Source organism: Corvus brachyrhynchos, unplaced genomic scaffold, assembly GCF_000691975.1.
Source record: "Corvus brachyrhynchos isolate BGI_N302 unplaced genomic scaffold, ASM69197v1 scaffold101, whole genome shotgun sequence".
In the NCBI taxonomy this organism is placed as follows: Eukaryota; Metazoa; Chordata; class Aves; order Passeriformes; family Corvidae; genus Corvus; species Corvus brachyrhynchos.
Window position 1 is genome coordinate 13,317,690 of NW_008237239.1, and position 10,647 is coordinate 13,328,336.

The 10,647-nt window shown below is 35.9% G+C and overlaps 1 protein-coding gene across 19 annotated transcripts in view; it reads right to left on the minus strand.

Annotated features, from left to right (window-relative positions):
* ADGRL2 (adhesion G protein-coupled receptor L2) overlaps positions 1-10,647 on the minus strand; it is a 176,984-nt gene that overhangs the window by 159,123 nt on the left and 7,214 nt on the right. For 3 of the 19 annotated variants that reach the window (XM_017729997.1, XM_017730004.1, XM_017729993.1), the window contains exon 1: positions 12-432. The exons of 1 other annotated variant lie outside the window; for it this stretch is intronic. The gene's annotated coding sequence lies outside the window, so the exon portion shown is untranslated. Of the gene's footprint in view, positions 1-11; positions 443-10,647 lie in introns of those variants that run through there. 15 more of the 19 variants (XM_017729996.1, XM_017729995.1, XM_017730010.1 and 12 more) reach the window with 10 other exon arrangements.

Consider the following 10,647-nt stretch of genomic DNA (forward strand, 5'->3'; position numbering starts at 1 on the left):
AAATCGTTCACCGTCTAGGCGGGTAGCGAGAGAGAGCAGGCACGGCGGGAGGACGGGGGGTCCCGGCACCTCAGAGCCTTCACGGCTCCGCTGGTCCTTTCCTTCGCTGCCTCGCATTGACATGGCCCGGCTTCTGCCCGGCAGGGACGGCGCGCCGAGGCACAGCGATGCATTAGGGAAAACATGTCAGGGCACGGTAAACAGCACTTGGAAGCGATTTAAAAGGATACTCAGTTGACTCACTGCTGTGCTCGGATACAAAACGCAGTCTAGTAGCGTTGTTGCATTCTCCCAAAAATCTGCTCTTGGAAACCAGGTCTGGGATTGTCAGTAGGGTTTGGGTTTCTCCTCTGTATGGATACAGAACGCTGAGGATCCGCTCTGACCTTTCAGGATGTGCAACATGAGCAATTCCCAGCTCTCAAGGTCAGGGAGAAGCAGCTGGGCATTAGCGAGGGCCAACGCCAGCGGGGAGCGGGGCCGTGTGCGCGTCCCACGCTCCGCGCCCGCGCGGGGTTGCGGTGACCAGAGGGAGCGACAGCCGCGGTCAAAGCAGCTCAGACTTGACCTGATAACTGCCCCCTCCCTTTGTTTGGGGGTTTTAGCAATCCTCTCCCTCGCTGCAGCACTGAAATGAAATCCTCTCAACTGCATTTACCCTCAGAATCGTATCTACTAGGCAGGACCACTTGGGGGTTGATCAACTGTTTTAGGTCCAAAGCACATTGACAATCCAGTGTACAACACCCCGCACCACAGCAGAGAATCAGGATCATTACCTTTGTTAATGGTAATGATTTATTTTTTTACTTAATCATTTTGATGTCTCTGCATACCTGTGCAATTTGTGTTTAGAAATTGTAGCATGTATTAAGAGAAACATGACACGTTAAAAGGAGACTGGATCTTGAAGACCTTGTAATATGGAGTAATGAGAACCATAGAGCTGGTCCAGGGCTCTTCAAAACCACATTAAACTTTCAACAATGCTAGCAACAATCTTGGGGATGAATATTTAAAAGTCACTGAAATATGGGTATGCCACAGCCATGCTGGCCTTCCTCAGTTCACGGTGTCTGTCCAGGGGACTGGGGAGTGCAAGAACAATCTCAAGCTTTTAGGACCAAAGGAGTAGTTCTGCCATAGTAAGCAGTACACCTTCCTGAGGCCTGTTTCAACTGGGTTAAATCTGCAAAATGTCTCAAAGCCAAACAGAATGGAAGGACAGATCATCTGTCTATGCAATAGTTTTGTACCTACTGTATATAGTTAAAAGTATGGGTTACTGTGAGAGCAACATACAGCAAAAGAGCAGATTCTCTATTAAGTTCTTTGTGTATTCCTAATATAGCCAATTGCCCTTTCTCACTGAAAGCATCCTTATAAACACCTGTATAAATCCTAAATAACCCCTTATGCATTTCTAATGGAATTAAATTATACAGGCATTTTAATGTATTTTATTAGAAGCTGATTTTCATTGAAAGGATTGGATGCATCTGTTACAGAAACATGCTTAAAAAGAGGGTCATAGAAATATAAAGATATACATATTGACTTGCTATGATTTTACCAGAGTTTTAAATTGTATCATTAACAAGTCCTACTTTTTTCTTTTTTTTTTTAATAAATGTAATTGCAGATAAGCAGTGATAGCCCTGAGCTAACAGACTTTTGCTAAGTTGATGAGAACAGGATTTAGCCAGAAAACTGTCGATAATACAAGAATTATCTGGGGTTGATGGTTTTCCTTTGAGAGGACATGAGAGAGAGAGGTTCTTCTGTTTGTAACAAAAAAAAAGTCTGTTGGGTTCTCTAAATTTTTTTCTGCCCACAAAAAGATTGAAAAGAACTGCAGAACTAGGCTTTGTGCTAATATTTGCAGAAGTCAAAGTGAATTCACCTATGTGGATTCAAATGTAGGACTGAAGTTCATTTTCCCTCTTTTCATCAAAAACTTCTGGAATCATATTTCTCTCTACATGCAGAGATGGAGTTTTACAACTCTTTTACAATGGCAAGCTGTAAAACTGAGTTTTAAACAATTGGTAAAAATGCAGAGACCTTTTAGCATTTGTTTCGAAAACACATGTTTCCATTAATTCTCATTAAAATTGCATTAAGATATAAGAATACCTGGCAGAGGTGTATATTTTTTTGGCAAGTATAATACTATTATTTAAATGATTAATTTTACTTCCCATGAATCAGCATATGTTTCTTTAAAAGAAAAATTGTACACACATGTACCCAAGGCATGCTTAAATCTGATCCTTTAGTTTTTACTCAGCCACAATTATTGACAGATTTGAATATTAATATGTAAGAAGGAATTATAACAAATCAAGTTCCTTTCCACTATTATGACTTCCTACTATTTGCTTTTTGACATATCCTTATAAATATGAATCTTATTCCATACAGACTGCACAGAGAAGTACAGACAAGTAGATTTTCCTTAAAATCTTGCTTTGCTGCAACAGTGCAAAATATCTAGCTTGAAAACACAAGAAATGTTGCAATCTTATCAAAATAATTTGCAAAATTTTATCCCCACTCTTTAACTAATGTTAAATTTGTATTATTTCATGTTAAGGTGTATATTCTGTGTGTATAGCTGTCCAGTTACTTTCATAAATCTGCTGGATGATGTCCTTGAAAAACTAAAAGCAAATCCATAGTAATTTTTAAAATAATCACAATTGTGTATAAATTAGCATTTCCAGGGACTATGTGTAGGACAGTAACAACTGGAAAAGATTTAACTGTCAACTGTGTACTTGAAGGAGATGCATCTGAGAAAGATGATTTAACTTGTGGCAAAAATTGGCCAAATTATGATGTCTGTAATATGATCTTATAGGCTGGTTTTGCTTTTTTTTTTTTTTTTTTTTTTTTTTTGGTCATAGAATTGCGTCTTACATCTGCCTATTCTTAAAAAGGTTAATTTAAAATGTTTAAATACCTCAATAAATAATACTTTGTATTGCCCTAAGTGTCAGTTCTCCCATGAGTAATGGTTTACACAGATTTTATGCAGCCTATTTTTTTATTACTGGAGTTTTATGACTGAACTTTAAATACTAGCGACTGACATTTCCTCTTATCTGTCTGTACTCCTGTGAATAACGTATCAATGAACCTGTAATTAGATGTAATGTTGGCAAAGACTGACAGAAGAGGTAGTAAATATATGTATGCAGTAACATCAGCTAATGTGTACTAATATACAGACACAGTTTAATTGCTGTGATGTAAAGACTTCATTTTTTTTTCCATGGAAAAGTAACAAACCATTAAATAACTACCATTTCAACATAAAACAGAAAAGAGAAAATTTCGCTTGTTTTATTTAGGAAAATCCCCAATTAATTTTGCAGGCAAATTTATATAAATAAACTGTGAATGATACAAGCCATAATAGGAAATATTCAGTGTATTGCCTTAAAAGTTTGGAAATATATCTTGACAATTACCGGTCTTTTAAGCTAAGTAATTGATTTTAGTGTCACTTGGGGAAAAAAATGAAACCCATCAATAAAATAAGAGAATTCTGCAGCTGTTCCTAACAAATAAATGTAATATGAATTTGCATTTTGCATAGTTTACTTCAGTAATCAATTTTAATGACTCATAATCTATATCATTATTTAAGAAATGACAAAATCATTGACTTACTTGTAACACTTGCTAATTGTTTTTAAAAATAAATTCTACACATGACTAAGGAAACACCCATTTCCACTTGCTTTATGTTAAATCAACATCTAACCACTCATGGTGATTTCATTCAAAGAAAACAGAAGGAACACATTAGCTGTGTGGTTAAAGAGATTGATGGGCTTCAAACATTTTAACCATGGATGGTTTTTTTCCAACTGTAGAGACGCATGTTTTTAATTTAAATAGCTTCAAGAAAATGAAGATCATTTTATTCGACAAAGCTGTTTTTTCTTGTTTCTTAGAAATTAATTTAATTTCGTTTAATTAAGTAATATTAGAAACAACCTTGTTCAGAGAAAATGCAGCTATGAAACAAAAGCATGTGTACACCATATTAACTCATATTCTGAAGCAGAATTTTGTATCACATTAAAAAATTAGAAGAGATCAATATGATTTTTGCCAGTAAATTTAGATGCAGTTTTACTGCAGTTTTTTTCAGCTACCTCTCCACTCTCTGAAGTAAACTTGGGGGAGCAGTGGAGCTCAGTGTTACTGAAGAAATACATTCCTTTGGAATTCAGGTATTTTGGATGTATGTTGGTGGAGAAAAGTTTACAGTTTAATGCTGCCGTCATTTACAAAGGCCGAAGAGTTTTCAAGACTGAGCTGTTAGGAGGCACATATTAGGACACATTTAAAAAGAAATGAGTTCAATTCCCTGTTTTCGTATGAAAAGCTGAGCACAGAAGCTTAAATGATCATCCCAGGAAAGGAACTGCAGTACTGAGCTTTTGGGGAAAGAGGTATGTCATGAGATCCCAATTCTCCAAATAGGTTTGCACATTCTAAGTTCCCTTTCCTCCAACTGCTGTATCTGTATAGGCACACATTCTGCATTTGGGCAGCAAAACAATGTTTTGTTTTAGTTTTTTTTAAGGAGAGAAGCCCAAGAGAATACTAAGAAATTAAATAGATTTTTCTATTTAAAATAAATGCAATTTTCCCTGACAGGCAGGGAGCTCCTTCTCCTCCTCCCCTTTATGGAACTGTATTATACAATTTGCCATGACTTTGCTCAGTCTCTGTAATTTGCAGTGAGAGAAGTACCCTATGTCTCAGACTGGCATGTGTGGTGATCTCTGAGTATTCTCACCATCTCTTCTTACCCTCTTGCAACCCTCCTTCTTGATATAAAAGAATGGCAATAATTTGCTTTATCAAATTCCAATTGCACCTGGACTCCAATCTAGAATTTATATTTATTACATAGTGCTTTTAAGTAGCATATTACCTAGGTTTCTGACCACTCTTCCATTGCTTCTGTATCACAAAATGAAAGGTAATGCAAAAAAGATAAAGAATTCCAAGGTAAACCATTATATTTGCAAGTACGAATCCATGAAGGCTTTACTCTTCTTATCCAAACACCTTACTTAATCTGCACTGTTAAAATCCATATTCTTGATGGCACAGGCCAAGATTTGAGGAGATGTGCACAGCTTTACAAACCCTTAAAGATTTAGATGCCTACACTGGGGTCAGGTTACATTTACGTTCTTGAGAAGTTATGGGATAAAATACATCAAATTCTTGGACCACAGGTCAGAACTCAGGTCTTCCAATTTCAATTGATTGCTGAAATCATTAAGCTACAGAGTCACATTCTCTCTGGTGTTCTCACTTTCTAGCCCAGTGACTCATGAATCATCTTCTGCCTGGTGGAAGACTTCAACAGGAGAAGTGGAGACTATTTCCTCTCCATTCAGGTTGTGGGTTAGAAAATTGTTTACTTGGTGAGAAATGTGCATTTGAAACCCTTCAAGCAGAGGAGAGAACTGAGCCTGTTTCACACACTGGACAAGTCTCTAACTCTCTGCTAGTTGTAGAATAAAGCTACACCTTTAAAAGAAAGTGATGATTGCTGCTGGGTTTAGTGGGAGACTAACTGCATTCATGGGTGTCAGATGCTCTTAAGAGTTTGACTGTCACCTTTAACTGCTCATCTTTGTTTTACACAGAGCCTTAGCAATAATATAGATGCAGAGCTCCTTATTCTGGTTTATCTTGACTGAAGCAATATTTGGCATGAGGAGTATTACAGTGGCAGGAAAATTTGATATAAAAAAATATGGAAGTGCCTGTTGAACAGAGACATCTTCCCCAAGCGGACAGCATTTAACCAGAGTAGTCTTTAAACTTAACAGCTTAAATTCTTTCCATGTTTCTCTTTAGGAGTCAAGTTGCAGAAATTCTATACATTGCCTACATGAAAATCTGGTGCATAGTCATAATAATCAAGTTGAGAGATATGGTAATAGGTTATGAACAGGAAAGGACAGGGTGCTCACAATCAATCATGAACAGAAAAGAACCTCCCACTGGGACTGCCTCACCTCATGATTGCAACTTTCAAGTTTCCCTTACCAAAAGATGGGGCATGAGAGCCATATTTGCTTCCAAACTTGCATATTTCAGTTCACTTTTCCTGTTTTCCATGTCTCAATATATGTTATTCTGTCAGAGAAAATGTTTAATTTTTAATTTAGAATTTTCAGTTGGTAGCTTTAATCAAGGCAATGTTACTTGTGCTTTATATAGTTATCTGGCTCTACCCATTAGCTCCTCATGCCAGTCTGGAAAGTGCTTTAACCTCAGCTGATTGGTTGTACTTGGTTTGATTTTGTTATGTGGTTTAACACAAGGACTTGGTACCTTATATTTTTTTATAAGATTATATTTTTTCCTATTACTGATTGCCATTGAAATGGTGAAAGTTATGTGATTGGCTCCCTCTGGAGCAGATACCAGAGATGCATCATGGATCACTGGTCAGAGAGCCTAGACACAGCAGCAAATTCGGTCTCCCTCCCCTCCCCATCAACTTTGCACAGCAGCACTGCTTTGCAATCCATCTCAGCTGACATGAGCAGAGCATGGAGAGGGAGGCCCAGATTTGTTTCCAGGCTTACATCTTCTAGTTCACATTTTGTTGTGCTTGTTCTACATTGCCAGGTGTAACTCTGGCAGCTGTAAAGAACAGTCATTTTCCTTCACCGAAACTGCCTATAAAAGCCTCTGTTTCGGTAATGATTTGTTATATATTACAAACACCTGCAGCTTGGGGAATTAATATCACTAAGTATAGGGATCAAAGATATTCCACCTCTTTTTTTCTTTAATTAAATGATCATTTACTTTTGACAGACCTCAATGTTTTTGACAAATAGATTTGAATCTGATTGAAGGTATGGCTACGCCTTTCTAAAAACACTGCAGTCAAAGAATGACATTAGTACCATGCTCCTGTTTTGAGGAATGTAGATTGGCTGCTTAGTACTACTGGTAATTATAAATAATAAAATGTATTCAATAATTAATTAAGATGCTATTCTTCACCTTACTGTGAACACTGACTGCTGTTTGTTGACTACTCAGCACCAAAATATGATCTTTTTGTATTATATCTGGTAAATCATAGTACTACATTTAATATATCATTAAAACAAGAGACTCGAACTTTTATGCCATGCTTGGAAAGCAAAGTAGCAAAGAAAGCAAAATAGCCCCATATGCATTTACACAGGAATGGGAGAATTTTCTGCATATGCAAGCACTAAATATTACTGAAGAATAAACCACAAATTTGCACTGCTCCATGTAGGTACCCAGTTTCACCTTTTGGTTTTCTCTTTCTGTGGCTCCTCTATATGGCTATGTCAGTTTAATTTGCTTTCATCAGAATTTTTGTTGACAGTAAAATTAATGTGCAAATTTCCTATCAGTTGTATATATTAATATAATTCCCTCTCAAATACAGTTCATTGAAATTAGCACTGCTAAGAGGTGGGATACATATTCATACAGTTATTTACATAAATCCCATTCAGCTTTATGTACCCTAAGCTTTAATGCAAAGTATCTACTACTGCAGGTAATTTTAGCACAAGCAAAACAGCACATAAGTGACATCTGACTTCCCACAGATTGGGTGTCTTTTAATAAAGAGATTATTTTAAGAGAAAAAATTCTGTTAGAAATTACATTTGTGACATAATTTTTATACATAAAAACTACTGTCTTTACAACAAAAAAATGTTGAAAATACTGATGTGTTTCTCCAAAAACTCACACACAATTGTTTCTTTTCAAATTACATAAATTGTGCATGATGCCTCATTTGTGATAACAACGTAAGATACTGTGTTAATAAATTAATAAACTTTTCAATAAGAACTTTATATTATGAAGCAACTTATATGACAGAGTACACACTAGACCAAAAAGTAACTTTTATAAAAATAAGTATGTACTGGGAATTGATTTATGTAGCACAGCATTTTTATCAGTTCTAGTGACAAAAATATCTTTAAAATCAGTTGCAATATGTGTATTGATCCGCAGATTATTTACTTGGATTTAGAATGCTAACTATAGGAAAAGCCATTAGGTCATTATCTATATAAGTTTAGGGAGTTCAGGCACCATCTATTCGTTGTTGTGAAAGGCATTTGCTACTAAAAATATAAGCTGGAATCTACTATGTGCAGGTGCAGATTCTACTTAGCAGTGCAGCTCTGCTTGTGTAAGTTTTCCCTGGTAAACAGAGGAGCTACAAGGTCACAAAACAGACAATGGCACGTCTCTTAGGCTTTACTGTACAGACTTGCAGTTTTTATATTTCTCTGAGCATAATGCTGCAACACATGACTTACAGCAGTCTCTATTTTTCACAATTTTCCAGTTAATGAAAGTAATGTTTAAATACTCTGAAGTTAGATTATTAACTTCTACAAAATAGAAACAGATGTGTGTCCCAGTATACCATTAAATTTATGATTTACATAGTATTCTTGAATACAGCTGAGCAGAGGCCAATGATTCTAATTTGCTCTAGATTTACAATAACCTGATCTGGTTTTTGTAAGTACTGAAACACTTTAAACAAAATTAGAAAGCCGTTGTGCTTTGTGTGATTAAAGATGCAATTCCCTTTGGGGTAATGAGAAGAGTTAGAACATGTTTCTTTCTTTATGGATGTTTCTATTATAAACACGAGTACCATATATTATGTATTTTTGTTACTATTTCCTTGCTTTTAATTATAAAATAAACTGATTGAGTCTTACTGGAGTTACACTGAAACAATGCCAAATTCTAGCTAAAAAATGCATACTGAGGTTCATAAAAATCCTTAAAATTCTTCTGAGGGCCTTAAGATCTTGTTAGAAAAATACTAGTTCCTTATAGCTTGCAGAATCCAAAACATCTCTGTGATTTAAAACTACACAGTTTAAAAAATTATTTAAAAAGCTAACACATTTCTCAGCTTATTATACTACGTTAATGCACAGCATTTTACAGGAGAGAGTTTCTGTGTATTCATAGCATTTTACATCTGGAGATACAGATTCACTGTCTCTAATGGCAGAAATCACAACTGGAATGAATATTATTGTTTAAAACAAGGTGTGTCTATGGGTAGAGATCAAGTTGTGTTGTTTTGACACTAAACACTGAAGTTTTTTAAAAAGAGGCAAAATGAGATTAGATCTGTCAGATATAAGTAATGCAGGAAGAATACCCTGTGTACGAATATTTAAAGTCTGTTTCAAAGATTCTGAAAATCAGAAGCTAGGCTATAAAGATTTAGGGATTCAACATTAGTTAAAAATTAGATAATTCCAAATTGTAATCTGTGACTCCGTGGTCAAAAATATAGGTCATTTAGCATTGTAATTAACTTTTCACAGGGAAAGGTGTCATAGCAAGGAAGTGTATGCATCTATTTAATAGGGACTTTTTATAAGAATTTTTAAAACTACTTAAATTATTCTTTGCATATTGCACCCCAAAAATCAAATGGATTTTATGAACATAGAAGTAATGAACCAGACCTTTATTTTACATATTACCTGGAATATAATAATATTTCATGTATTATATTATTCATTTGCTATTTTACATAATGCATTGAAGATAATATAGGCTCAATATTATATACTCATTTTAAATCATAGTACAATATATGTATTTATATTTATCTTTACCTCTGATGAAATGTTTAATATTATTAATCCTTTCATTTTAATTATATATAATTAACCATCATTAAAACAGGAGCATTACCTTTTAATAAAAATTTAATCATACATTTACTCAAGCATGGGATCAAACTGCTACGCAAGGATGACATGCCTTAAAAGTGATTGAATGAATTCAATTTATTTGGTCACTCACTCTTCCAGCTCACTTAGAGATTGCCATCTGTGCTTCACTCAAGAGATCTGCAAGGGTAAGCTCCCACACTGCTACCCGTTGTTTGACGTGGGATTGCAGTGTTAGACACTCGTACAGACGGAGCTGCAAGCCCAGGGCTCAGCCTGGTGTTGCTCCAAGCTCAGGTTTCGGTTCCAGCAGTGCCCCCTGATAGCTCTAGCATATGGCCCCTACAGGGATTCTTGTTCTGGGCCGGGGCTTGCTGTAATGGAGCACTGGTAGAGTTACTGACCTGGGCAGACTCGTATGCACATAGCTCATTTTAAGAAAGGATGAGGATTGCTATGGATTTTTTTTCTGGGGGATCTGGCAATGGCAACTGGAATGAAAAAATGGTAGGAGAAAGATTTTTCATCATACATTGAGGCTGACGTGCATATAACTGGACAAATTTTGTGGTTTCCTCTGAACTTTCTGGGAAATTTTTCTGTTAAACACACAATTACCCATACACAAGGCATCAGGCTGACAACAAGAGATTGGCAAACACTGTAATTAATTCAACTTTAGGTTGTGTCTAGGGAAGAATTAATATTTAAAATTGTTTGTTTCCTTCTTGAAAAAATTAGTATGGATATGGAATAAATTATTGGTAGGAATGAATGGCATCAGGACATCAGAACTTCATACTTTTCACCCGTAACTTAACATAAACTGAGGCCCCTCTTCTGCAAACACACATGTCTAGGTCAGCAAACTTCTGCT